This window comes from Onychomys torridus, chromosome 14, assembly GCF_903995425.1.
Source record: "Onychomys torridus chromosome 14, mOncTor1.1, whole genome shotgun sequence".
Lineage (NCBI taxonomy): Eukaryota > Metazoa > Chordata > Mammalia > Rodentia > Cricetidae > Onychomys > Onychomys torridus.
Window position 1 is genome coordinate 31299079 of NC_050456.1, and position 14844 is coordinate 31313922.

The following is a 14844-nucleotide window of genomic DNA, read 5'->3' on the forward strand; positions in this document are numbered from 1 at the left end:
GGCACATCTGTGAGGGATTTTTCTTAATTAAAGCATTTGATGTGGGAGGAACAACCTTCAGTCTGGATCTTTTGAGGTGTAACATCAACTTTTACTGTGTGCCACACCTTCTGGTGGCACCTATATAAAGGACATGGAAGAAGGAAGCATTTTGCTCCTGTGTGTATGCCTACTCTCTGACTAGCAAGCCCATTCCTTTATTGACATTGGAAGCTACTTCTTTGGGACTCCAGTCAGACAGATGGCTTGTGAACTTAACAATTTCTAGCTTTCTGTTTTCAGACAGCCATTGTTGAGTGAGCAGAGCCACAGTCTATAAGCCTCTCTAATAAATCCCCTTAATTCATATACATCAGTACCTCTTAGGTTGCTTCTTAGACTTTCACTCTACTCATTTCCTATTATCATGTGGATTTCCCTGAGTCAAGGAACTTTTAGTAGAACCATAAACAAAACCAGTAGCAAATATTTAATCTTAATTGCCACAATTAGAGATAATTTATATTGAGCAATATATTCTTACACCAACTATCTCTAATTTTAATAAATTACTTAATTGGCTGTAACTTCTATTTTGTTCTTATTAGTGGTTAAGATTATCATAGGAAATGTGCAAGTTATAATTTGATATTCTGTTCAAATATAATTTCACTTTATATGTGATAAGTGGGTATTCAACTACAAATAAATATTGGCAAGTAAAAATTCTTTGCTGATTTATCTAAATTTCCGTGAAATGACATCCTGTGGATTATTTTCAAATGGTTAAAAAAATCTTTTGTAAGGCAAAACATATATAATAAAAAGTATTCCTTTGGATATTAGATGTTTTTCATAAAAGTGATATTATACTTGATCTAATTTACTTAACATTCATTTATAGAATGACTTAGGATAAATTTATTTAGAGTACTGAGTGAGTATGTTTAACATAACATGTGTTTTCTCAAAATGTTCCACAATGACCAAAATACTTTAGACTCAATATCAATCCATCACACATGGTTGTTTAGTTAATTGGGTATATATGCTAGAAATAAGAGAACTGAGGCAAATTGCAATAATTGATCTTTTAGATATATAACAGATGGTTTCATGCAATTTAAACTAAAATGATTATATTCAGTAATAAATTTTAATCTGCATACCTTTACATCTGTTGACCTTTAAGTAATATTTCCATTTAATAAAGTAAGTTTATTAAATAAGTGTATTTGATTAATTCAAAATTTATTTATTTGATCTCCATTTCTTTTTTCTATTTCTTTTTTTACTATCTGTCTTTATGCCAAATATAAATGTATATATCTACATAGATATATACATATGTTTGTGTCAAATACATATAATTTGAGATCAAGAGCTATATGTATAAATGAATAAAAATTCTATATCTAGGTTTCAAGTTAGAACTGAAGTCATAGCAAATATGAAGTCAGAAAAGAAATCTGGTTAGATTAAATCCAGGTCAAACTGGTGGAATGCACTTAGAAATAATTGGTTTATAGTTTCTATTTGAATTTGTCTCAGAGGGTAGCTTCTTTTGTTGATTTTTCTCCAAATGCTGTGGTTTATTTATGTTACACTAGACACTATGAAGAGTGCTAATGTGGAATGCCAGGGGAGTATCAACTGTCAAACTAAATCCATACATCCTGCTGTCTTGATGTCCATAAAACATGATGTCAGTTCTCACATACTCAAGAGTCTTGCAACTTGGGAAACATCTTCTTGGTCTTTTCTTTGCCATCTTTTTTTTTTTAAAACAACTTTAAAAATTTTGTTTTATTATGCTGAAATTCATAATGCTGTTTAACATTTTACTAGGTGATGGTAGAGTGGTTGTTAGTGGCAGAGGTGATTGAGACCACTGGGTTTTCAATAATGTTTTCTTGTATCTGGGTTCAAGGAATGCTAGACGATTACCAGGAGAAAGATTTTTATATTAGCAGTAAACTTGTTCTGGGAATCATTTTCTTTCTCAATGCACAAAACAGAAAAATGAACTCTACATTTCCTTATAAAGGTTTGTCTGCTGTAGTATCATTTTAAAATATACCTTAAAAAATACTTAGAGTTCTAGAAATTTGCCTGTTGAAAACTAAGCAAAAGACACAGATGCAAAACAAAAAGCACCAGGCCGAGCTCCAGGAGTCCAGTCAAAGAGAGAGAAGAGGGATTCAATGCACAAGGGGCAATAGGTTTCTATCTCACCCCAACCATGGCCCCTGCCCATGATTCCACTTGTGTCTTCCAGTACTCTCGACCTCCATTCTCCCCCATCTGATCTCTCCTGCTCCAATATTTAGACCCATTCCTTCATCCACCTGTGATGTCCATTCTATTTCCACTTTACAGTGAGAGTCACATGTTTCCCATTTAGCCTTCCTTGTTACTTAGCTTCCTTTGATCTGTGGATCCATTTATAAGCGACTACATAACATCTTAGTCTTTCTGGGTCAGGTTTAATGCATTCAAGATGATCTTTTCTAGTTTCATCCATTTGCTGACAAATTTCATGATGCCACTTTTTAATAGGTGAATAATACTCCATTGTGTAAATGTACCACAATTTCTTTATCCATTCTTTAGTTGATGGCCATCTAGGTTGTTTCCAGTTTGTGGCTATTACAAATAAAACTACTACAGTTGAGCAAATGTCCTTGTGGTATGGTAGAGCATCCTTTGGGTATACGGCCAGGAGTGGTAGAGCTGAGTATTCAGGTATGTCAATTCCCAATTTTCTGAGAAACCAGCCTGTTGATTTGTGAAGTTGTTGCACACTCCTTGCTCCATATACTCTCCAGCATGAGCTGTCTCTTGTGATTTTTTTCTTTTTTTATTATTATTATATTTGTGTTTTAATTCTACACATCAGCCATGGGTTCCCTGTGCTGCCCCATCCTGCCCCCACCCCAACCCTACCCCAAACCCCTCCCCTCCACACCCACCTCCCCCAGGGCCAAGACTCTCCTGGGGATTCATTTAAACCTGGTGGAATCAGTACAGGCAGGTCCAGTCCCCTCCTTCCAGGCTGAGCAAAGTGTACCTGTGTAAGCCAAAGGTTCCAAACAGCCAGCTCATGCACCAAGGACAGGCCCAGTCCCACTGCCTGGATGCCTCCCAAACAGTCCAAGCCACTCAACAGTCTCACCTATCCAGGAAACCTGCTCCAGCTGGGAGCTCCACAGCCTTTGGTTCACAATTCATGTGCTTCCTTTCGTTTGGCTATTTGTCCCTGTGATTTTTCCAATCTTGGTCTCAACAACCCACACTCCTACAGTTGCTCCTCTTTCTTGACAATTGGACTCCTGGAGCTCCACCTGAGGCCTGGCCAAGGATCTCTGCATCCACTTCCATCAGTTATTGGATGAGAGTTCCAGCATGACAGTTAGGGTGTTTGGCCATCTGATCACCAGACTAGGTCAGATCAGGCTTTCTCTCGACCATTGCCAGCAGTCTACAGAGGATGTATCATGGTGGATTTCTGGGAACCTCTCCAACACTCTGCCTATTCCTGTTCTCATGTGGTCATCATTTATCATGGTCTGTTATTCCTTGTTCTCCCTTTCTGTTCTTGATCCAGCTGGGATCTCCTGCTCTCCTTAGCTTTCTTTCCCTCAAATCTTGCCCTTCATTACTCCCACTGTCGTCCAGATTGTTCATGTAGATCTCATCCATTTCTCTGTTATTGAGCATTCCCTGTGTCTTTCCTAGGGTCCCATTTTCTAGGTAGCCTCCCTGGAGTTGTGTAGCTCTGAAGCTAATAGAAGAGAAAATAGGAAGTAGTCTTCAATGCATTGGCTTCAGAGAGCACTTTCTAAATATAACACCAGTAGCAAAGACACTGAGGGGAACAATCAATAAATGGGACCTGTTGAAACTGAGAAGATTTTATAGAGCAAAGGACATGGTCAACAAGACAAAGCGACAGCCTACAGAATAGGAAAAGGTCTTCACCAACCCCACATCTGACAGAGGGCTGATATCCAGAATACATAAAGAACTCAAGAAATTAGACATCAAAATGCCCAACCGTCCAACTAAGAAATGGGCTATAAAACTAAACAGAATTTTCAACAGAGGAATTTCAAATGGATGAAAGACATTTAAGGAATTGCTCAACAACCCTAATTATCCGGGAAATGCAAATGAGTCTGAGATACCACCTTACACCTGTCAGAATGGCTAAGATCAAAAACACAGAAGACAGCTTATGCAGGAGAGGAAGTGGAGCAAGGGGAACTCTCCTCCACTGCTCGTGGGAATGCAAGCTTGTACAGTCACTTTGGAAATCAATATGGCACTTCCTTAGAAATTTGGGTATGCATCTCCCCCAAGACCCAGCTGTAGCACTCTTGGGCATATACCCAAGGAATGCTCAATCATACCACAAGGGCATTTGCTCAGCTATGTTCATATCAGCATTGTTTGTAATAGCCAGAACCTGGAAACAACCTAGATGTCCTTCAACTGAAGAATGGATAAAGAAAATATGGTACATATACACAATGGAGTACTACTCAGCAGAGAAAAACAATGACATCATGAGGTTTGCAGGTAAATGGATGGATCTAGAAAAATATCATCCTGAGTGAGGTAACCCAGACTCAGAAAGATAAACATGGTATGTACTCACTCATATTAGGATACTAGATGTAAAACAAAGACAACTAGACTGCTACACATCTCTTGTGATTTTTATCTTAACCATTCTGACAGGTGTAAAATGGAATCTCAGTGTACTTTTGGTTTGAATTCCACTGATGGTTAAGAATGATGAATATTTCTTTAAGTACTCTGTAATTTGAGATTCCTCTTTAGATAATTCTGTTTAGATCTGTACCCCACTTTTAATTGGATTGTTTGGTTTTTCAACGTCTAATTGATTGACTATGAATATGAGTTATGAACATGAATATGAGTTCTTTGTGTATTTTAGAGGTCAGCCCTCTGTTAGTTGTGGGGTTGGTGACGATCTTTTCCCATTCTGTAACTTTGTCCTTTGTTTTGTCCTTTTGACAGTGTCCTTTGCCTTACAGAAGCTTTTCAGTTTCATGAGGTCATTTTATTAATTATTGATCATGGTGCCTGCATGGTTGTTGCTCTGTTCTGGACGTTGTCTCCTGTACCATTGTTTCCAAGGCTATTCCACCCTTATCTTTTCTATCAGGTTCATTACATCTGGTTTTATATTGAGGTGTTTGATCTACATGGAGTTGAGTTTTGTGCAGGGTGATAGATTTGGACCTATTTGTATTCTTCTACAGGCTGACATCCAGTTAGACCAGCAGCTTCTTTTTAAAAAATAATGTATCCATAGGTATGTGGATTTATGTCTGAGTCTTCATTCTGTTCTATTGATCAATCTATTTTTAGCTGTGGATCAAACCCAGAGCCTTGCGCTTGCCAGGCAAGTACTCTACCACTGAGCTAATTCCCCAATCTCTTTGTTTTTAATCCCAATACAATTTGGTTTTTACTGCTATTGCTTTGTAATAGTTTGAAATCAGGGATAATGATACCTCTAGAAGATCTTTTATTGTTGTAGTTATGGTTTCTATTCCAGTGTAGAGACACCATGACCGTGGCAACTTTTATAAGGGAAAACATTGAATGGGGCTAGCTTACTATTTCAGAGCTTTAGTCCATTATCATCATAATGGGGCATGGCAGTGTGGTGGCAGACATGATGGTGAAGGAGCTGAGGATTCTACACCTTGATCTGAAAGCTATAGGAATTGAATTGTGTCATCTGGTGCAACTAGAGCATTGGAAACCTCAAAGGCCATCCCCACATTGACACACTTCCTCCAAGGCCACACCTATTCCTACAAAGCCACAACTCCTAATCGTGCCACTCCCTATGGGGGCTATTTTCTTTCAAACCACCACATACAGGATTGTTTTACCTATCCTGAGTTGTTTGTTTTTCATATGAAATTTAGTATTGTTGTTTCAAATTCTGCAAAGAATGTTGGAATTTTGATGGGAATTGTGTTGAGTCTGTAGATTGCTTTTGGTAAGATGGTCATTTTTTACTATTTTAATCCTTTTTTTACCTTAAGTCATTGCTTAAGGACCTTTAACATAAATCTATTATGTCTTAAGCTGAGTTTCTCACTGGAGATGCAAACCACTCTTAAGGCAGACCACATGCCCACAAAATGAGCACAATGGAGGGTCTTTGTTTCATAATGTTTCTTCAGGCAATTTTTCTTTAATTCTTACAGGTCCTTTGTGTATATATATATATACATATATATTATATCTGTGTGTGTGTTTGTGTGTGTGTGTGTGCCTCTATATGTGTTTCTCATACATTTATTTATTTCTTATTTCTGCTTATTCATTTAGTCCACTTCTGGTTTAGTTTGTTTGTGTCTTTATCTCATTTTCTTTTATTATGTAGATCCCTGGTTTTGCTTTGTTTTGTTTTGTTTTTCCCCTAAGGAAAAAAGAAAGTCCCAAAGTCTTTCATTCTCCTTCAAAAATAGTATGGTCATTTTATCATAGCAGTAACCAACTCTTTTGACACACACTTCTATATTAATAACTTTTCTGCTTCAGTAATAAAACATGACCAAAGGAAATTTAAGGAAGAGAGAATTTATTATGGCTTATCATTCCAGAGGGATAAGATTCAATCACGACAGAACAGAAGCATGGTCAAGGGACAGGCAAAGTGGCAGGAACAGAAAGTGGAGAGATCACATATTTATTCATAATCATGAAGCTGAGGGAAATTTGGAAGTAGGGAAAGGTTATGAATTCTCAAAGACAAACCACAATAATAAAATTCTTCCAGCAAGCATGCACTTCTTCAAAATCTCTCCAAACAGAGCCACTGACTGGGACTCAAATGTTCAAATTTCCAGGTATACCTAATTTAAATCACCACAATGTAATAATATTAATTCTATGAAAAAAATAATAAAATGGAATAAAAAACATCTTACCCTCTATTTGGTAGATTGGAATTTGAACCTAGAGCCTCATGTATGAAATGCAAGTCCTCCTCCACAGAGTTACAACCCCAGCAATATTTCCTCTCTAATGCTGTGCTAATATGAATGACTGAGGAATTAGCCACTTATAATATGGAAATAATAATAATAATGAAATTAAAAGTATTATAAATACAGTTTAAGAATATTCTTTTTACCTGGGCATAGTGGCAGTACACCTTTAATCCCAGCACTTGAGTGGCAGAGACAGGTGGATCTCTGCGAGTTCAAGGCCAGCCTGGTCTGCAGAGTGAGTTCCAGGATAGGCTCCAAAGCTACACAGAGAAACTTTGTCTTGAAAAATTTCTTTTATGTTTATTTCAAATGTACACTAAATATTTATTTACCCTGTAAGTGTAACCATTACATTACATGATTCTCATAGTCTTTCCTATTTGGGTTTTTCTTGTGCACAGTTCATTAAATGCCACTTTTTGTTTGTCCAACACTAATCCTTTTGTGAGATTTATTCCCAGTTTTATTCACTTTATTCTGCTTTACATAATTTAAAGATAAAGGCTCATGACAGCTGCTTACATCTAGACATACTGTAAATAAGTATTGCAATTGTTACAGGATTGAAAATAATTACTTACAAAGATGCATCCTGTTGTAGCCACTATTTTTAAATAAAAATAGATTTTTTTATAGAGTAGTATTCTCATTATGGTTTTCCCTCTCTGAACTCTTCCCAGCTCTTCTCCAATTCGCCATCCACCCAAGCCCACACCCTTTCTCATTAGAATACAACTGGCATCTGAAAATTAACATGCAATGAACTAAGATAAAATAAAAACAAACAAACCAGGATAGGACAAAATGAACAGAAAAAATGAGCCAGAGAAAAAGCATAAGAAACATGCATACACACAGAACTATAAATAAAAACACAAAAACTGGAAACTGTAATATATACGTAAAAACAATAAAAAATAAAGAAGTAAAAAGCAAGTCCTTACATGGAATTATGAGAAAAAGATCTTTCAAAAATTCCATTAATTTTATTTCATGTTTACCTTCAACTGCTGGGCCTGAGGCCTCCTTCAGTGATTTTGTAAACCCAGTGAGACTATATTGCTACTCTTCTTACATAAATTGCAAATCATTCTTTCCCCCTTTAATCTGCCTTTCTGACTCTACTTTTAGAGTTTGTGTGCTATGAGGACATTCTTTTTCCTCTTCCTTTGATTTAAAATATTTTTTCATTAAGATTTTAATTCCCTGTATCAAGTTGAAGAAAATAGTGTATGTTTGTATAGGAATGCCTGCATTCCCTTCTCCATTCAGTAAAATAACCATGCATAATTTCAGTGCATGAATTTTACAATCTGTCTCTGAAAGAATGCTATCATGCTTTGCCTTATGATCAAAGACTTATTTTGTAAGAGACTAAATAAGAAGCCAGTTTTGCTTTTACTGGTAGGCCTCATATATATGTTTTGAAACTATATAAATAGAATAAATGGGACTTTTATAACATCTAGTAAATGAATATTAAGGAATTTTATTTTCTGTACTTGTAGCCATATTTATGTTCATTGAAATATTCATTGCTAATTTAATTCTTAATGTAGCTTGACATTTCATGTTATACAATAAAGGAATAACACATTTCCAATAATTAGTAAGTAAGTAGTTTCTGTCTATATGGTTAGTGATGCAAATACTTTGGGAAGGAACTTAAGAAAAAAAAATTAAGACATTTTTGGAGTTAACTTCCTGCCAAATGAACTCTAAATTATATTGACCAAGTAATTTCATATGTGATGCTTACACACAGAACATAAAACACTGAAAGTAAAGAGTGCTCTGTGACTAACACAGCAGGACTGGTTTTGGGGTTAGAATAAACAACATGAGCTTATTGTCTGAGAAGACCATGCATTCCTCATGAGCAAAGGTGGAATCAGGGCATCAGCTGTAATGGAAATTGGAACCCTGGCAGCCAGTTTTTAGTGACTGAGTAGAAGAGAAGAGTAAAAGGGAAGAAGAAATGAGAGGCAACTTGAGGGAGAGCGGGAGGTTTATGTGCACCTTATATAGAAATTGCCACCACCATATGGTAAAGGATTGTGGGATCAGGATACTCTACTCAGCTCAGAAGAGGTAGGAGGAAGGTAGAGAGAAATGAACACATATGTGCATGTTCTATTCATTTAGAAATTTTATTCATCCATTATTGCAAATGTGAAGCCCTTTTCTGGAATTTATTTGTTAGAAAATGGCTTGTAAATATGCCAAAGTCTCTCAGTGATGCTAAACATATAAGTGAGAGGTTATCTCAGCAGTTATAATAGTCCTCAAGTGTGGAATCAAAATAAGTACTAGATTTAGTGACAGATCTGAAGTACATTTTTTTTTCTAAAGCTACTCTTCTTTTTATTTTCTGTGTATGGTTAATACATGTGCCTATGTATCATGCACATAAAGGTCCTAATGAGGCCAGGAGAGGGAATGGGTACCTTAGAATTAAAGTTACAGACTACTGTGAGGTACCATGTGGGTGCTGGGAAGCAAATTGCACTAAGAGTTGCCACTGCTCTGAACTGTTGAACAAGCTGTACATTCTTCTTTATTGTTTCCTGCCTGATGACCTAACACTTGAGAGACTGAGGCAGGAGGATTGCAGGGTTTAGGGAAATCAAGCCAACATAACAATACCTTACCTTATAAATAATAAATAAATAAATAAATAAATAAATAAATATCTTTAAAGATTTATGATGTGTGAACATAGATCTATCTATTATCTATCTATGATAAATCTATCTTCTACAATTAGCTTGAGTTTATGATATGCTAACAATATATTATTAAATAGTAATTTTGGAAGAGATCACATTTTCATAATTGTTAATTCCAAACCTTACAAAAATTCAAAGGGAATAAAATGGATAAATTGATGAATGTATTAGTTACATTTCTATTGCTATAATAAAGTTCCATAACTAAGGCAATTTATAAAACAAAGAGTTCTTTTGGGATTACATATCCAGAAAGGCAGCATCTTTAATGGAAGCAGCATGGCAGCAGGCCACAGACATGGTAGCTGAAGGTGGAAGCTGAAGATTTGTATCTCAAGCTACAAACATGAAGCAGAGAGAGCAAACTGAAAATGATGAGTGGCTTTCAAAACCTCAAAGCCCACCTTCAGTAACACAGTTCTTCCAACAAGGCCATACCTCCACAGCTTCCTATAGATGAAGTTTTCTTGTTCTTGCCTGGCTTCCACGGCCCTCAGACCCAAACAAGTAAACATACAGAGACTTATATTACTTATAAACTGTATGGCCATGGCAGGCTTCTTGTTAACTATTCTTATATCTTAAATCAACCCATTTCTATTAATCTATAAGCTGCCACGTGGTTCCTGGCTTACTGGTATCTTAACACCTTTTCATGGCAGGGGCTGGCAGTGTCTGTCTGCCTCAGCCTTCCACTTCCCAGAATTCTCTTCTCTCCTTGTCCCACCTATACTTCCTGCCTGGCTTTTGGACAATCAGCATTTTATTTATACAGAGCGACATCCACAGCAGTTCCCTGTGCTGGCTAGCCTTCTATCAACTTGACACACAAACTAGAGTTATCTATATGGAGATAACCTCAGTTGAGAAAGAAAAATGCCTCTATAAGATGCAGCTGTAAGGCATTTTCTTAACTTGTGATTCATGGGGGAGGGTCCAGCCAATTGTGGATTATGCTATCCCTTGGCTAGTGGGTCTGCGTTCTATGAGAATGCAGGCTGAGCAAGTCTTAGAACACAGTCCAGTAAGAAGCACTCTTCTAGGGTATCTGTATCAGTTTCTGCTTCCAGGTTCCTGCCCTGCTTGAGTTCTTGTTCTGATTTCCTTTGGTGATGAGCAGCAATGTGATGAGCAGTGTTAACCAAATAAACCTTCTACTCCACAATTTGCATTTTTGTAGTGGTATTTTATAAGAATAAATAAAAACCATAACTAAGACACCTTCCAAAACATCCCCACCAACTGGAGACCCAATATTCATATGTTGCAGGCTGTGGAAGACTACTCATTCACTGTTCTAATATGTCAATGCAATTTCCTAAGAAGAAAGTTTTTATAGGCCATTGTCCACCCATGATGGAGTCCAGAGAAAGACACCTGTATTTAAACTAAACACACACACACACACACACACACACACACACACACACACACACACACACACGGAATACGTATATCCAGAAGATTTTCCAGGCTCACTAAAATTAACTTTGAGCTGGGCAGTGGTGGTGCACACCTGTAATCCCAGCACTCGGGAGGCAGAGGCAGGTGGATCTCTGTGAGTTCGAGGCCAGCCTGGTCTACAAAGTGAGTTCCAGGACAGCGTCCAAAGCTACAGAGAAACCCTGTCTCAAAAAGCAAAAACATAAACAAACAAACAAACAAATAAATAAATAAATAAAATTAGCTCTGTGCTGATAGTCTGATCAATGTTGGAAAGCAAGGATTTCATGCTTTGGGGCAAAAGTTGAAGTCTTACCATTTTTATAAACATTGTGTTCTTAGACAAGTTTCTTAGTTACTGTTCTATTACTATGAAGAGACACCACAACGAAGACACCTCCATAAGAAAGCATTTAATTGGGGCCTTGGTCACAGTTTTAGAGGGTTAGACCATTATCATCACTTTAGGGAGCATGGTGGCAGACAGCCAGGCATTGTGCTACAGAAGTAGCTGAGAGTAAAATTATGATCTACAGGCAAGTGTGTGTGTGTGTGTGTGTGTGTGTGTGTGTGTGTGTGTGTGAGAGAGAGAGAGAGAGAGAGAGAGAGAGAGAGAGAGAGAGAGAAAGAAAGAAAGAAAGAAAGAAAGAAAGAAAGAAAGAAAGAAAGAAAGACACAGAGAAACAGACAGAGACAGAGAGACGGAGAGAATGAGCACTTAGTCCTGGTATGGGCTTTTGAAACCTCAAAGATCACTTCCAGCAACACATCTTCTCCAACAAAGCCCCACCTACCTTAATAAAACCACACATCGATCCTTCTCACAGTCCAACCACTGTCAACCAAGCATTCAAATAGATAAGCCTATTAGCTTCTTTCTCCTTCCAACCACCACAGAGTCAGGGATGATTCTATCCTGAGATAGTTGTGAGTGAAAGTGCAGTAAAACTCATCTGGCACCATACAGTTCCCATTCTTCATCCTTAACATTGATTCTAAAAATCTGTATGTGTGTATATACTTATATTTTACACTCAATTTATGTTTTGTTAAGATACATAGATTGTATAAAATAGTATATTCCATTATGTCATCTTCCTGTGTAAATATCATGTCATTTCATTATATGTATCTCTTCTGTCCTCCTGGTCCATTTCCATTGCTTCTTTTCTCTTCCCAATTGTGTCCCTTCCTATTTTTATCTCTCTCTCTCTCTTTTTTAAAGAAATCTACATTGCATATATGAGAGAAAAATGTACAAGATTTATCTTCCTAAATTTAGCTTCTTTTGCTTCATATAATCTGGAACAATTCTATCCAATTTTTCCTGGTAATGAGATAGGTTGATTATTATTTATGGCTAAATAACAATACTTGTATATATGTAATATTTTATCCATTCATCCATTGATGAACACTGAAACTGATATATAACTTGGCTGCAGTGAATAGTGCTATAATAATCATGCATGTTCATGTTTGTGTGTAAATTTTTATTCTTTAGTGTTTACACCTGAATTTAGTAGAGTAGAGAATGGGGAATATGATTAAACTGTTTGGCAGAGGAAGGAAATTTCTTAACAGGACACCAATAACACAGGTACTAAGAGCAACAATTAATAATGGGACCCAAAGAAGCTGACAATATTCTATACAGCAAAAGACACCAATATTAAGATAACATGTCAGACTAGAGAATGAGAAAAGATATTTACCAATTACATATCTGAGAAAGGTTTACTCCCATGAATATATAAAGAATGAAAAACCCCAAATATCAAGATAACAAATAACCTAAATCAAATGGGATACATAACTAAGCAAAGAGTCCTCACAACATGAAACACGGATGGTTGAGAAAAACTTAAATGTTAGAAATCCTTAGCCATTGAGGAATGCAAAATTAAACTATTTTGAGATTTCCTTTTATCCAAGTCAGAATAACCAAGATCAACCAGACAAATGCTGACAAAGATGTGGGGAAACAGGGAAACATGTGCATTGTTTATAGGACTTCAATGAAATCACTGTAGCTGTTCTTCAGGAAGCTAGGAATCAGAGAACCTAAAGATCCAGCTATGTCATACTTAGGCATATACCTAAAGAATTCTACAGCCCACTACGGAGATCTTGCTCATCCGGCTCTCTATTACTCCACTAATTGTAGCCAGAAATTGGAAACAACCTAGATATTCACCAACATAATATAATAACAATGTGGTGATATTTACAGCAGAATATCACATAGTATTTACAAAAGGAAATTATATTTAAAGGTAGAGAATAGAGCTACTGAAAATATTGCATGTGTTCTACATATGGATGTTAACTTTTAAACTTTTGGTATATGTGCTGCAATCCAAATAAACACAGAAGTTAGATACCCAAGAAAAGAGCAGGGGGAGAAGAGGACCTCACAAAGAAGGAGACAGTATTATGGATCCAAATCATGTATCCATATAATCTAGTATAATGGAAATATAAGGGGAAAATAGAATATGAGTATTGAATGGAGAGTGGGTAGAGAAGAAGTAAAAAGGAAGAAATAAGGGGAGGGTCAACTAATAACACATGGAAACCTACTACTGTAGATGCTTTCCTAAACTATACATATATGAAGGGAATCTAGATGAAGTCACCACATAATATGGGTGATAATAACACTATTCAATCTCTGCCAAATGTTATGAAACTTAGAAAGGTTTACTTAATATTACCTACATTTTCCCTTTGCATGCAGGGTGATGATAAAATGTAACTTTTCCTTTTTTTTTTTGCTAGACTTGAAAGAGAAGATGAATACAAAAAGACTTTTAATAATACCGTCAGGAGGTTTATCCCTCAATGAATGTCATTCTTCGTTCCTGCTGTTATGAAACACCTAATGTTGTGAGCCATTTATTTTAATTCAGTTCATGGCTATGCTTCTGAATGCCAATGCAAGTTATAAACCATTTCCATAGATAACCCATTCAACAAATGTCACTCACACTGTGCAGACATAAATCTGCTACTCCTGGGGTGTATTCCCTGATTAGGATGTATATGAAATAGAGCATGAAAAGGAAAACTGAACACTAATGAATCATATAGTCTTCATTCTCAGAAGTGTCTGCTCAGTTCACAGATACTTTTTAATTCATGGACAGAAAACTGCTGATTAACAAAGAAGCTCAATAAAATTAAAATCTCTATCAAAAAGGAAAGGATATCTGTCTTGAAGTTTTTCTTTTTGATACATGAACCTAATTTCAGATAGTTTGTACATCTTTATTAGGCTGAAAATTTGGCATAGAAAGTTGTCCTTTTTATTAATTCTCAATCTAAGAACAGACACTCTCGCCTCAAGAAGACACTACAGTGTCGGAGTGGGTATTAATTGTCCCCAAATGATCACAAGAGGAAGTACATGATGACAATGATAGTGATGACCGATTTGTAGAAGTTACAGGGCATGAAGAAAAACACAGAACACATGACCAATGTCCTTGACCACACAAGTGAAGCAAAGGTCAGTGCACTAGTTTTATGACACAGACTACTAAAGACATTTCAAAGCCTTATTTAAAATTCTTACTGATTTTATGATTCGAACTACATATTTCATATATAATCTGTGTATTAGATGTGTAATTATAAAGAATTAAATG